Source organism: Mustela lutreola, chromosome X (genome assembly GCF_030435805.1).
Source record: "Mustela lutreola isolate mMusLut2 chromosome X, mMusLut2.pri, whole genome shotgun sequence".
NCBI classification, from domain to species: Eukaryota; Metazoa; Chordata; class Mammalia; order Carnivora; family Mustelidae; genus Mustela; species Mustela lutreola.
In genome coordinates, this window is record NC_081308.1 from 107,422,464 (window position 1) to 107,435,942 (window position 13,479).

The 13,479-nt window shown below is 38.1% G+C and overlaps 1 protein-coding gene across 4 annotated transcripts in view; it reads right to left on the reverse strand.

The window, feature by feature from the left end:
• Window positions 1-13,479, reverse strand: part of TENM1 (teneurin transmembrane protein 1) — an 801,117-nt gene that overhangs the window by 689,966 nt on the left and 97,672 nt on the right. The gene's annotated exons all lie outside the window — the stretch shown is intronic.

The window sequence follows — 13,479 nt, forward strand, 5'->3', positions numbered from 1 at the left end:
ACAAACAGCCACATGCAGGACTCTGCACCGAGTGCAAAGCAGGATTATGTTTGAGAGATTCTGTCTCCCTTTCCCTCTCTCTTAAATGAATAAAAATCTTTAAAAAGCAGGAGGAGTACACCATTCCAATTAGTATAAGAGAATATGCCATCCCTGGAAGGCACAATGAACATTTTTCTTAGAACTCTGTGGTTTGGCACACAGTAGGAACTCATAATCTCATGGTTGAATTAATGAATAAATGGGGGCAATCTTTCAACAAATTTGGTTTAGAAGCTAATAATTTAAACTTATGTCATAACTCTTAATGTGCAAATAAGTCTATTTAGAGCCTTTTGAAACAGAACTACATAAAAATATTTGGCATGCTGTCTGGGATAAAGCCAAATGGGAGGAGTGTGAAGATGGTAGTAATTTGAAGAAGGGAGTGAGCTGAATCATCCTCCCTTTGGTGTTTCTGCCATGGAGGAGCATTGGGAAAAACATCCAGGAACACAGTCAAAGGCCCTTTGAGAAAATGCTGGAGAAAAATAGAAAATACTGACTTCTCATATTTACATAAGAGGATCATAAGAGGATCCAGATAAAATACATAAGGGTACATGTGTCAAGGCTATCGGATGGAGAAGGGACCTATCATTGTCAACCACTCATTTGCCTCCCTACTTCTCCTTGGTCTATTCCTGCCTCCCCTAAGTTCCCACCACCACACAAGAGTTTTGGCAAGTGTATGGCTTTAGATCTAATAATGCTCTCTGCCGACACTATCCATGTCATCGTCCTCTTTGAAATTTTCAAATTTTGTTGGAATGTTGCTATCTTTTCAAGTGTCTGGAGTTTGAAGCTTCAAGTTATGCTTAACTATCCAAAATGAAACCTGTGCTACCTGTCATTCTTTCTTTCACTCATTCAACAATCTGTGGAGTGTCCATTACATGTCAGGCACTATATTAGAAGGTTGAATAAAAAAAGACATAATTAATAATAATTAATTAATAATAATATTAATTAATTATATAATTAATAATAATAATTAAGACACAAAGCTCATCAGGCAAGTAAGGATATAAAGGCACATAAACAAATAGTGCAAGGCTATGGGGAGACACTGTAATAAAGTGTGCAAAGAGGACCATGGAAATATACAGGAATTAACATTGTCTTGCTGGTGAACTGGGAAAGACTTCACATGGACATTCTAGGTAAACAGAACAAAGACAGTTGCCTGGGAAAGCACAAAGATATAAAATTACATGGTATGTTCAGGAGGCAGTGATCATAACTGCAGCAAAAGGAATGGTGGAAAGTGGGAATATAATGAGACAGATTAGGAAGGACTTTGCTCACTATGTTAAGTATTTTAGATTTTAACTTAAGGCAATGAAGAATTGGAAATGGGAGTGATGTGATTAGAATAGAAATTCACTTTGGCTATACTGTGGAGACTGGATTGGCAGGTTGGGGGAGAGGACTGGAGACAATGATAGTTAGAAGATGACAAATGATGACAGCCTGAATTACAGGATTTGCAGCAAGAAAGTAGAAAGTGAAAGGACAGATGAAAAAATATTGGCAAAGCAGGCTTGTTACTCAAAAACAAGAAGGGAAGAGAAAAAAATGCTTGACAATATTTTGAAGACAGAGATGAGGAAAGCTGAGGGAGTTTATGTTTGGTAACTTCTATTTTCTTCATGAAATTGGGTCTAATCATCTAATGGGAGGGAGGAAGACATGGCTAGAGACAGCTATCGAGTGGAATGGAAAAAGAAGCTTACTGTGGAGGAATAAAGATTGTCTTATAAAAGAAATGCTGAGGGCTCAATGAAGTTAGGAATCTTTAAACCATAGTATAGTCAACTAAGAGGAGACCAAGTAGGTTGAGTGGGTCAAGCAAATGATCCCAGGGGTCAGAGAATTGATCCATGGGGACTCGTAATGACAGGTAGCCAGAAACCTGCCCTCAAGAAGACCATTTAGGGATCAGGAGGGGTAGCCCAATGTTCATTCACAATAGAGTTTCATGAGATCCAAATCTATCAGCTAGGGAACCGAACACCCAAACCAAAATAATACAAAAGAGAAAGTGTTTCGTTTGCATCTACTGTGGAGCTATAATTAAAACCATGAAGAATATTTTTAGAGGATAAGTGAATGATTTTGTGGTAATGAGGACAATGGATGGTTAAAACTTCTTTTTTTTTTTTTTTTTTTTTTTTTTTTTTTTTTTTTTTTTTGGCTAGGAATAGATTTACACCAATATCTGTCAATGTAATATTTTGAATAGAAAGATATCCACGTGAAAATAGAAAAAAAATTCCCAGTAGTCCCTACCAACTGCTGAAATTATGCCCCACTCTCTTGTATATAAATTTCTTTTTATCAAAGCACACATCAAAGCAAAACTCTCTAGAATGTGACAACTCAAACAATCTACCAAACACATTTCCTGCTTAACTAGCTTGTCAATCTAAGGATCCCAACAGAAGGAAGCTATTCAATCAAGAAAAGGAAAAGGAAAGGTCATATTAAACTTGATTAAGTGTTTTATGCATTATAAGATTATTATTTTTCCCGATACCACTCTGCAGTTAAAGCTTTATAGACTTTATAGAAGCCAAAAAGAGTTATAGAACTAATCTAACATTTCTCCCAAAAATGTAGTCAATGAAAGCAACAATAAAAAACCAAAGACACATTAAAAGGAGTCAAATGAAAGACAATATTGTTCAGGAAAGTGAAATCCAACAGCAAATGTGCTTTCAAGGAACACAGACGCTAGAAAATTCAAATTTTAGATAGAGCTTAGCTCTATGTCTAGTATTTTCATATTAGATATTTTTATGTTAGTAAATATTTTCATATTAGTAAATATTAGTAAATATTTTCATATTAGTAAAGTACTCTAAAGAAGTAGTAATTTGTGAACCTGAGAAACCACAAAGTAATGTGGATTCTGACCCAAGGAAAATAACATGTATAACAAGAAATAACAAGGTATAGATATGGAACAGAAAATAACAAGGTATAGATATGGAACAGAATTATAAATGTGAACCACAGATCAAATTATAAAAGTGACTAGTAAACAATACACAGAATATTCTCTATGATTCAGTGTTGTTTACTGATAGTATTTACATGAAAGGAAATCATTTTCTGGAGGACTTCTTCCCATACTCCTGGGACTAGTAAGAGTTATAAGGGTATTACCAGAGTTTAATTTTGTACTTATGTATTTCTTGGGTTACACTTCAGGATTCCTGCTAAACAACTTAATGCCTGACTAGCAACTAGAGAATCTATACACACAGCATATTCTATCAATGAAAGCTACCTAGAGCCTCCAATTGGCTTTCCCGACTCCTATACAAATAAAAACTCTGGAATATTATGGCTGATAAGTGTATTCTATATGCAATGAGCCCTTCCCCACAGGACTTTCTACTTCGGAAATTAAAGAAAAAAAACCTTCGTTGGCAGAATAGGATTCTTGTAAGCCACATAGCAATTTCTGAAGTACACTTGTAAGCCTGGCAAAGTGGATATTACAATGACTGAATTCTGTGATCTGGTTTGCTGCTCTCAAATTTCAAGCTATTCAAAATGTACTGGTGTGGGGCATTTCCCCTCTACAGCTCAAACCTCAGTGGGCCAGATTACAGCAAGAAGAGTCACTTCCTCTAAATCCCAGAGGCATTCATTAGAGTAGAGTTGGTTCTCTGATTTTAAGAATTCACACAATTTTAAGAATCATACATATATTCTATCAGTCTCCATGGACCAGAGGAGATTTTTACCTAGGGTAAATATTGTAGGCAGGATGACTATTTTGCTTTATAATAGTGAGGAGTCATTTCTTTGTCTCAAAAGTCATTTATTTCTTTCTGCTCATAAGCCAAGTTTCATTCAAATGTAAGAAAATCCACAGCATATGTGACCATTTAAAATATTACAGAATCAATCTGATGATGTATATCCCATATTTTTCATTAACTTTATGAAGATCACAAAGCCAGTGAGTGTTAAAATTAGGATCGAAATACTGGGCTTTCCCCAGAAATAGACCCTCAACTCTGTGGTCAGCTAATCTTTGACAAAAGAGGAAAGAATATCCAATGTAAAAAAGATAGTCTCTTCAACAAATAGTGTTGGGAAAATTGGACAGCCACATGCAGAAAAATGAAACTGGACCATTTCCTTACACCACACACAAAAATAGACTCAAAATGGATGAAGGACCTCAATGTGAGAAAGGAATCCATCAAAATCCTTGAGGAAAACAGAGGCAGCAACCTCTTCAACCTCAGCCGCAGCAACTTCTTCCTAGAAACATCACCAAAGGCAAGGGCAAGGGCAAGGGCAATTAGTAAATATTAATAAATATTTTCATATTAGTAAAGTACTCTAAAGAAGTAGTAATTTGTGAATAAGCAAGGGCAAAAATGAACTATTGGGACTTCAAGATCAAAAGCTTTTGCACAGCAAAGGAAATAGTTAACAAAACTAAAAGACAACTGACAGAATGGGAGAAGATATTTGTAAACGGCATCTCAGATAAAGGGCTAGTATCCGAAATCCGCAAAGAACTCATCAAACTCAACACCCACACTTTGAAGAGTTTTGATCAGGAAGGGATGTTGTACTCGAATAGCCAAAGGGATATTGAAAAAGAAAGCCAACGTTGGTGGCATCACAATTCTGGACTTCAAGCTCTATTACAAAGCTGTCATCATCAAGACAGCATGGTACTGGCACAAAAACAGACACATAGATCAATGGAACAGAATAGAGAGCCCAGAAATAGACCCTCAAATCTATGGTCAACTAATCTTCGACAAAGCAGGAAAGAATGTCCAATGGAAAAAAGACAGCCTCTTCAATAAATGGTGCTGGGAAAATTGGACAGCCGCATGCAGAAAAATGAAATTGGACCATTTCCTTACACCACACACAAAAATAGACTCAAAATGGATGAAGGACCTCAATGTACGAAAGGAATCCATCAAAATCCTTGAGGAGAACACGGGCAGCAACCTCTTCGACCTCTGCCGCAGCAACATCTTCCTAGGAACAACGCCAAAGGCAAGGGAAGCAAGGGAAAAAATGAACTATTGGGATTTCATCAAGATCAAAAGCTTTTGCACAGCAAAGGAAACAGTTAACAAAATCAAAAGACAACTGACAGAATGGGAGAAGATATTTGCAAATGACATATCAGATAAAGGACTAGTGTCCAGAATCTATAAAGAACTTAGCAAACTCAACACCCAAAGAACAAATAATCCAATCAAGAAATGGGCAGAGGACATGAACAGACATTTCTGCAAAGAAGACATCCAGATGGCCAACAGACACATGAAAAAGTGCTCCATATCACTCGGCATCAGGGAAATACAAATCAAAACCACAATGAGATATCACCTCACACCAGTCAGAATGGCTAAAATCAACAAGTCAGGAAATGACAGATGCTGGCGAGGATGCGGAGAAAGGGGAACCCTCCTACACTGTTGGTGGGAATGCAAGCTGGTGCAGCCACTCTGGAAAACAGCATGGAGGTTCCTCAAAATGTTGAAAATAGAACTGCCCTATGACCCAGCAATTGCACTATTGGGTATTTACCCTAAAGATACAAATGTAGTGATCCAAAGGGGCACATGCACCCGAATGTTTATAGCAGCAATGTCCACAATAGCCAAACTATGGAAAGAACCTAGATGCCCATCAACAGATGAATGGATCAAGAAGATGTGGTATATATACACAATGGAATACTATGCAGCCATCAAAAGAAATGAAATCTTGCCATTTGCAACAACATGGATGGAACTAGAGCGTATCATGCTTAGCGAAATAAGTCAAGCAGAGAAAGACAGCTATCATATGATCTCCCTGATATGAGGAAGTGGTGATGCAACATGGAGGCTTAAGTGGGTAGAAGAAGAATAAATGAAACAAGATGGGATTGGGAGGGAGACAAACCATAAGTGACTCTTAATCTCACAAAACAAACTGAGGGTTGCCAGGGGGAGGGGGTTTGGGAGAAGGGGGTGGGATTATGGACATTGGGGAGGGTATGTGATTTGGTGAGTGCTGTGAAGTGTGTAAACCTGGTGATTCACAGACCTGTACCCCTGGGGATAAAAATATATGTTTATAAAAAAAAAGAGAGAGAGAAAAAAATATAAAATAACAAAAGTAAAAAAAAAAAAAAAAAAAACAAACTCAACACCCAAAGAACAAATAATCTAATCAAGAAATAGGCAGAAGGGGGCGCCTGGGTGGCTCAGTGGGTTGGGCCGCTGCCTTCGGCTCAGGTCGTGATCTCAGAGTCCTGGGATCGAGTCCCGCATCGGGCTCTCTGCTCAGCGGAGAGCCTGCTTCCCTCTCTCTCTGCCTGCCTCTCCATCTACTTGTGATTTCTCTCTGTCAAACAAATAAATAAAATCTTTAAAAAAAAAAAAAAAAAAAAGAAATAGGCAGAGGACATGAACAGACCTTTCTGCAAAGACATCCAGATGGCCAACAGACACATAAAAAAGTTCTCCATATCACTCGGCATCAGGGAAATACAAATCAAAAGCACAATGAGATATCACCTCACACCAGTCAGAATGGCTAAAATTAACAAGTCAAGAAATGACAGATGCTGGTGAGGATGCGGAGAAAGGGGAACCCTCCTACATTGTTAGTGGGAATGCATGCTGGTGCAGCCACTCTGGAAAAGAGCATGGAGGTTCCTCAAAAAGTTGAAAATAGAGCTATCCTATGACCCAGAAATCACACTACTGGATATTTATCCTAAAGATACAAAGGTAGTGATCTGAAGGGGCACATGCACCTGAATGTTTATGGCAGCAATATCCACAACAGCCAAACTGTGGGAAGAACCTAGATGTCCATCAACAGGTGAATGGATAAAGAAGATGTGGTACACACACACACACACACACACACACACACACAGGAATACTATGCAGCCATCAAAAGAAATGAAATCTTGCCATTTGCAATGATGTGGATGGAACTAGAGGGTATTATGCTGAGAGAAATAAATCAATCAGAAAATGACAATTATCATATGCTCTCACTGATATGAGAAAGTTGAGAGGCAACACAGGAGGTTTGGGGGGTAGGAAAGGAATATATGAAACAAGATGGGATCAGGAGGGAGACAAATCATAGAGACTCTTAATCTCACAAAACAAACCGAGGGTTGTGGGGAGGGGCCTAGGGAGAGGGTGGTTGGGTTATGGACATTGGGGAGGGTGTATGCTATGGTAAGTGCTGTGAAGTGTGTAAACCTGGTGATTCACAAACCTGTACCCCTGGGGCTAATAATACATTATATGTTAATAATAAAAAAAAAGAAATCCTGGGATTTCTTATTTCTTACTACAAAGTCTCAGTTCTTTCCATCCTATCACTAAGTGGGTCCTTGTACTGTTCCTAGAGATATTGCGGAACTCTTCTGGTATTGTGAGATTCAGTTCCCAACATGGGGCAAGGAGGGGGCGTCTGCACACCAACAAGCAATCCTAGGGACACCAGCTCAATGTCCTATAATTCAGCTCAATCCTGACACTATCTATCCAGAAACAGCATCAGATTCTCCCGGTTGAGGACTCAGTCCCATAGGACTGTCTGCCCCTACCCAGACACCAGTCACAAGCCCAGGTTGCTACCTGTGCTTCTGACCAACTGGTTATAAATTAGAGGTTCCCAAGACCTCTTCCTCAGGTTCAGTTAATTTGCTAGAGTGGCTCACAGAACTCAAGGGAAAGATTTTATTTACTAGTTCATTGGTTTACCATAAAAGGATGTACCTCAGGAACAGCCAGATGGAAGAGATACCTGGTCAGGAGAATGGAAAAAGGTTAGGGGCTTCCTAGTCCTCCAGGCATACTACTCTCTAGAACCTTCTCTTATTCACCAACCTGGAAGCTCTCTGAACCCTGTCCTTTTGGATTTTTACTGAGGACTCCCTACACAGTCAGGACTGATTAAATCCTTGGCCACTGGCAATTAATTCAACCTTAAGCCCCTTCCCCCGCCCTGGAGGTTGTGGGTGGGCATACTGAAAGTTCCAACCCTCTAATCACAAGGTCGGTTACCTTGGCAAGCAGCCACCACCCTTAGGGTTTTCTGAAGGTCATGTCATTATCATACAAAAGATACCATTACTACTCTGAATACTGAGGAAATTCCAAGAGTTTTGGGAGTTGTGAGCTAGGAAGCCAAGAATGAAAACCAGATATATGAGAAATATATTTTTGGTTATCTGAAAAGTTATAAGATTCAATTTAGTGAATATATAGTTGGGGCTTTGCAAATATACTCACATAAACATAAATAAGCTACATTTAAAGTAGGATGTTTGGGGTAAGTTTGTGAAATACATCAGATTTTTTTTTTTTTTTTGCTTTGTGTGGAGATTAATTAACAAGAGATCACCCCAAGCATGCAGTTATAAGAAAAATTAATGAATACATGTCTTTTAAATGAAATGATGTTTAAAAGACAATTACATTAAAATGCTGCATTTGAAAGCCTTGGTCAACTGAATGAATATATATATATATATATATAATCACAATATTGTAGGAACCAAGAGTATCTTTCTAAGAGGGACTAGGTGATGCCTTCTCAGTCCCTACCATATGACAATTCTGACAATTCTGTATGAAAGGGTTCTGTCCCTTCAAAGTATAGTCAGAAGGCATACAGGGGTAGAAACAAAGGCTGAGTGGAGACTGATTGTCAGGTCTGCAGTCTTTGTAAGGTACCTCTATGCAAAATAGAATAAAACACCCCCTCTGGTAGGAAAAATTCCAACAAGATGCCATCTTTAGTCAGAACAACTACAAAGGGCCCACAGTGAGTGGAGTGCAGGCTATGATTTCAAGCCTAAACTCATGTCCCCTCATTAGGGCATCCTCATGCAAATAACCAAATTGCACAAGCAACCTTGAGATCCTGCTGACAGCCTGATAATCATCTACTAGATTTGTTCTCTGGGTCGTCTCTCCAGAGAACTTGGGCAGCTGACTGGTCTCTTCTTCTGGGTCCTTACATGGGATTGGTAGTCACTAAATTTCATTGCCCTTTTAATATTACATAGGGGTGTACTCCATCCAAAGACATTTTACTCCAAGCCACAGTACCACTTGCCATATTTTTGTAACTTAGGCTGTTCCTAAGAAATGAAAAATAGAATTTTAACCAAATTAGCTGGCTTTGATAGAGAAATAAAATATCCAGAACCACATCCTAAACCTAAATGATCTTAAAGAGACCTATTTCCACTTTAACAATTCAGAACAGTCAGATGTGCGCTGTAAAGGCACTGTTTTGTTTTGTTCTTCCTCCAGACTGACTGCCAGGGCGGTGTCTGATCCATGCAAGGGCAGCAGACCCTTTTACCCTACTTACAATCTACATTTCAGTGCATTCTGCTAAGCGCCATGACAGAGATACATCTTGGGTACTACTGGATGGTGGTTATATTAAACAAATTGTCTGGAATAGTCTGAATTCCAAAATACTGCTATATTGTATGACTATGAGGCAGATAATGTAACCAAAAGTCATCATCAGATTTGATAACCGTTTTGATTGCCAGTCTATGCAAATAGAAGTTTTATTTACAACATGCCAACTTTTCCTGGACATTTTAAGGGTTTTGCTTATAGATAAAACTTAAGAGATTGATAATCATTTATCCATCTCTCCATGTGTGTGAGGCAATGTAATAAGTGCTTTATCTGAATGCTCTTCATGTAATCTTCAAAACAATCCTGTGAGGTACATAATCCATCATCATCCTCATCTCAATTTTACAAATGAGGGATTGAGGTGTAGACACACTAAATAATTTATTTAGGGTATCTCAGCTAGAAAGTGGCATGCTATCAATTATGAACTCCTGTCTTTTCAGTCTCAGAACTTGAGGTCTCTATGACTCTGACATACTCCTTTCTTAAATTGACCTTAATAATGAAAATCTAATGATGTTCTGATATAAAAAAGCAAATTCAAACTCAGTAATACTACCCTAGTGATTTGCAAACAAAGTAAAAATTTTCTCCAGAATTCTATTTAGTGGAAATTAATAGTAGGCGTTAAGCCTTTGCAAATACATGCACATAAGTCTAAATAAACAACGTTAAAAATAGGATGTGTGGGGGGAAAATAGGATGTTTGGGGCAAGTTTAGGAAATACACTGGACTTTTTTCTGCTTTCTGTGGAGATTAATTAACAACAGGCCACCCCAAACATCCAGTTAAAGAAAAATTAATGAATACATGTCTTTTAAGTGAAATGATGTTTAAACAGCAATTATATTAAAATGTTGCATTTGAAAGCCTTACCTCCCACACATTGAAAAGTATCTATTATTTTACAAACCACACTAATTAGTGTATAAAATTTCAAGAGACTATTCCTCCAGATAGGAAATTACAATACAAATACAGTAAAAACACACGCACACACACACACACACACACACACACACAAACCAAATTATCCAGACACCAGAAAGACACCACGGGTCTTCTAAGGCATCCCAAAAATATTTTCTGCAAAATATAAAGTGGGATTTTGATCAAAATTACTTCTTCAAAAGAGGTTTCATCAGTTTTATGAAGAGATGATGAACAACTATATTTAGAAACAAAATTATTACCAGTTTTGCTTTAGAAAAAACTTAGAGAGAAAATAGGTTTACAAACCGCAAAGCCTAGAGGCACCAGCTATTAGGAATCTCTCTTTTGAAGGATTTGTTACTAATTAGGGAGATTACTGATCTGAACCACAGGATGGTGGTTTATGGAATGATCTCAACCTTTCCCAGTCCTGTTGATCATTTCTTATCAACAAACTGAATAAAGATGTAGAGAGAATGCTCCCTCTACATCAGTAGATGCCACTGTGAACGTGCAGGGTGACATAACCAGGATCCAAAAAGGCAAGCTGGAGTAGTGAGCTGGATCCAATAAGATGAATGTAAAAAAAAAAAATGTAGAGCAACACTTGAGTCCAAAAACCAAGTACAGTAAAACATGAAGAAGATGTGGCTAAAGAGCAAGTTGTACTAAAGAATAAGACTCATGGAGTCAAAGATCAGCTTGATAGGAGTCCAAATAGCCAATGCTATTTTAAGTTGTTTTAATAAATATGTGTTATCTGAAAAAACATATACTGAAGCATTTTCTGTGGAATAAGATATTAAAATGTGTTATGTGGGAGGAGGAGGTTTATGACAAAATCACCTGAAGGAAACTCCAGGTTAATTTAATCAAGCCTGTTTTCTGAAGGAATATGCTCAGAGCCTACGTGGTAATTAACCATTGCTTCTCAAATTTATCTGACCATGGACCACTTCTTTTTGAAAAGTACCTTTTAGGACTGGCATTAAAGAAAACACCCCTGTGAAAATACTGAATCAAGGCTATCTCAGGAGGCAGTTACTTGTGAGACTCTTTAAAAACAGAGGCGATCCAAACATCAGATGAATGCTGGCCTCAGTGACCATAAGGATTCCTCCTACTCTTGGGAATCTATGCTACTTGATTAACTGAAACTAATAAATAGCCCTAATTGCCTATGACATCTGGAGCAGAGCATCTAGTGAGGGAAACTTCTCTAGAGAATTCCCACAATAGCAGAGTGTTGGGAAAAACAGTCCCTCCAACAAGCACATGCTTTGGGGGGACTGTCTTTACAACTATTTTAATGATAAACTATTGGAAGAAGGATGATTGAATCTTTGGTGAAAAGATGTTAGAGATAGCAGTGTGAAAATGAGAGGCTGGTAGGACACAGAGAAGCTGGTCAAAGAGTGGCATCCTGTTTTGTGTGCTCAGCCACCACAGAAAAGTGCAGTCCTGAGCTCCAGGCCTGGCTAGCCTCGGCACTCACCAACCACCACCACCCTCATACCCTCATGTTAGAAAGCTGGCTATGCATCTGGACCTACCCACTGAGGACTGGGCTTCTGGTACTGAGAGTTGTGATCTGATGTCTGAGAACACCTCTCAGTGAGAGGCTGTTTTCTGCTCTTAATTTACCCCTTTCTGGATCATTTGCTGGTCTATCCCCTACCAATCAGGAAGGTATACTTTGAATTAGACAAATGGATTCATTAACTATGCTGTGTCTACTAGTTCTGACTAAAACCAAACTTCTTTTTTTTCTAAAAGAGTTTATTTTTTAAAGATTTTATTTATTTGAGAGAGAGAGAGAGAGACAGTGAGATCAGGAACACAAGCAGTGGGAGTGGGAGAGGGAGAAGCAGGCTTCTGGGCAAGCAGGGAGCCCAATGCAGGGCTCCATCCCAGGACCCTGGGATCATGATCTGAGAGGAAGGCAGACGCCCAATGGACTGAACCACCCATGCACCCCTAAAACAGTTCACTTTTAAGTAATCTCTGCATCCAATATGGGGCTTGAACTCACAACCTCGAGGTTAAGAGTCACATCTCCAACTACTGAGGCAGCCAGCTTTTTTCAACTGTGGTATTAATTGGTGTGTGTGTGTGTGTGTGTGTGTGTGTTCACGTGTATGTGTGTGTGTTTGTAGAAACAATCAGAAAACCTCATTTCTACAAATTCAAGCAATGTTGAACAGCAACACTAGCATTTTAAAAACTTTCATCTAAGAAGTTACCAAAAAGTCTAAATAACCTTTGGCAACCAAAAAGCCCCACCGATTTTTAATTCATTCAATTGAATTTACTAAATGTGTTAAAATTTGAGGTCTGTAACAGAAACATAGTACAGTATTTCTTATTTTGATCCTGAGGTAACATACCTTCCCAGGAAAAAAAGCTTATCGATGGGGAATCACATGATTGCACAGACCATTACAGAAAATTCTTTCAGTGTTTTCTTAAAGGGCTATTAGTCAAGCAATTTAAATTTCCAAAAAAGTCACTAATTCAGCAAATACGTTGCTCTTTACACAATTGGGTACTAAGTATTAAAGTCCTGAAGATGCAATATGCTTCCTGATAAATACTGTCACCAATTTGGTCTCATTCTGCTAAAAATCTGATATTTTAAAATTTTAATTTGACTAACATCAGATTTTAAACTTAAACTGTCTTATGTTTGCAAAAAAAAAAAAAAACATAGGGTCTATTTAAGCAGAATACCTTGAACAGTGTAGTCACACATAAATATTTGTTGAGTGACAGAATAAATGGAGTGAATGGATAAGCTTCAATGCTAAAATTTACCTTTCAGTAGCGTTGGCTACGAACTGATGAATCGATTGCACTTGTACCTGGCATTTACGAAGGAAGAACAAAATAAATGAATGTTGGCTTAAATTGTAGCAAAAAATAGCTTTATTTTTTCAAGTTCATAAGGCAGGTATTATCAAGCATATAGACAACATCAAGGAAATGAAAAATACATTATCAAAACAAAACGGAGCATCTTTATCCTCGTATCTTTAAAACAGGGCATAAACA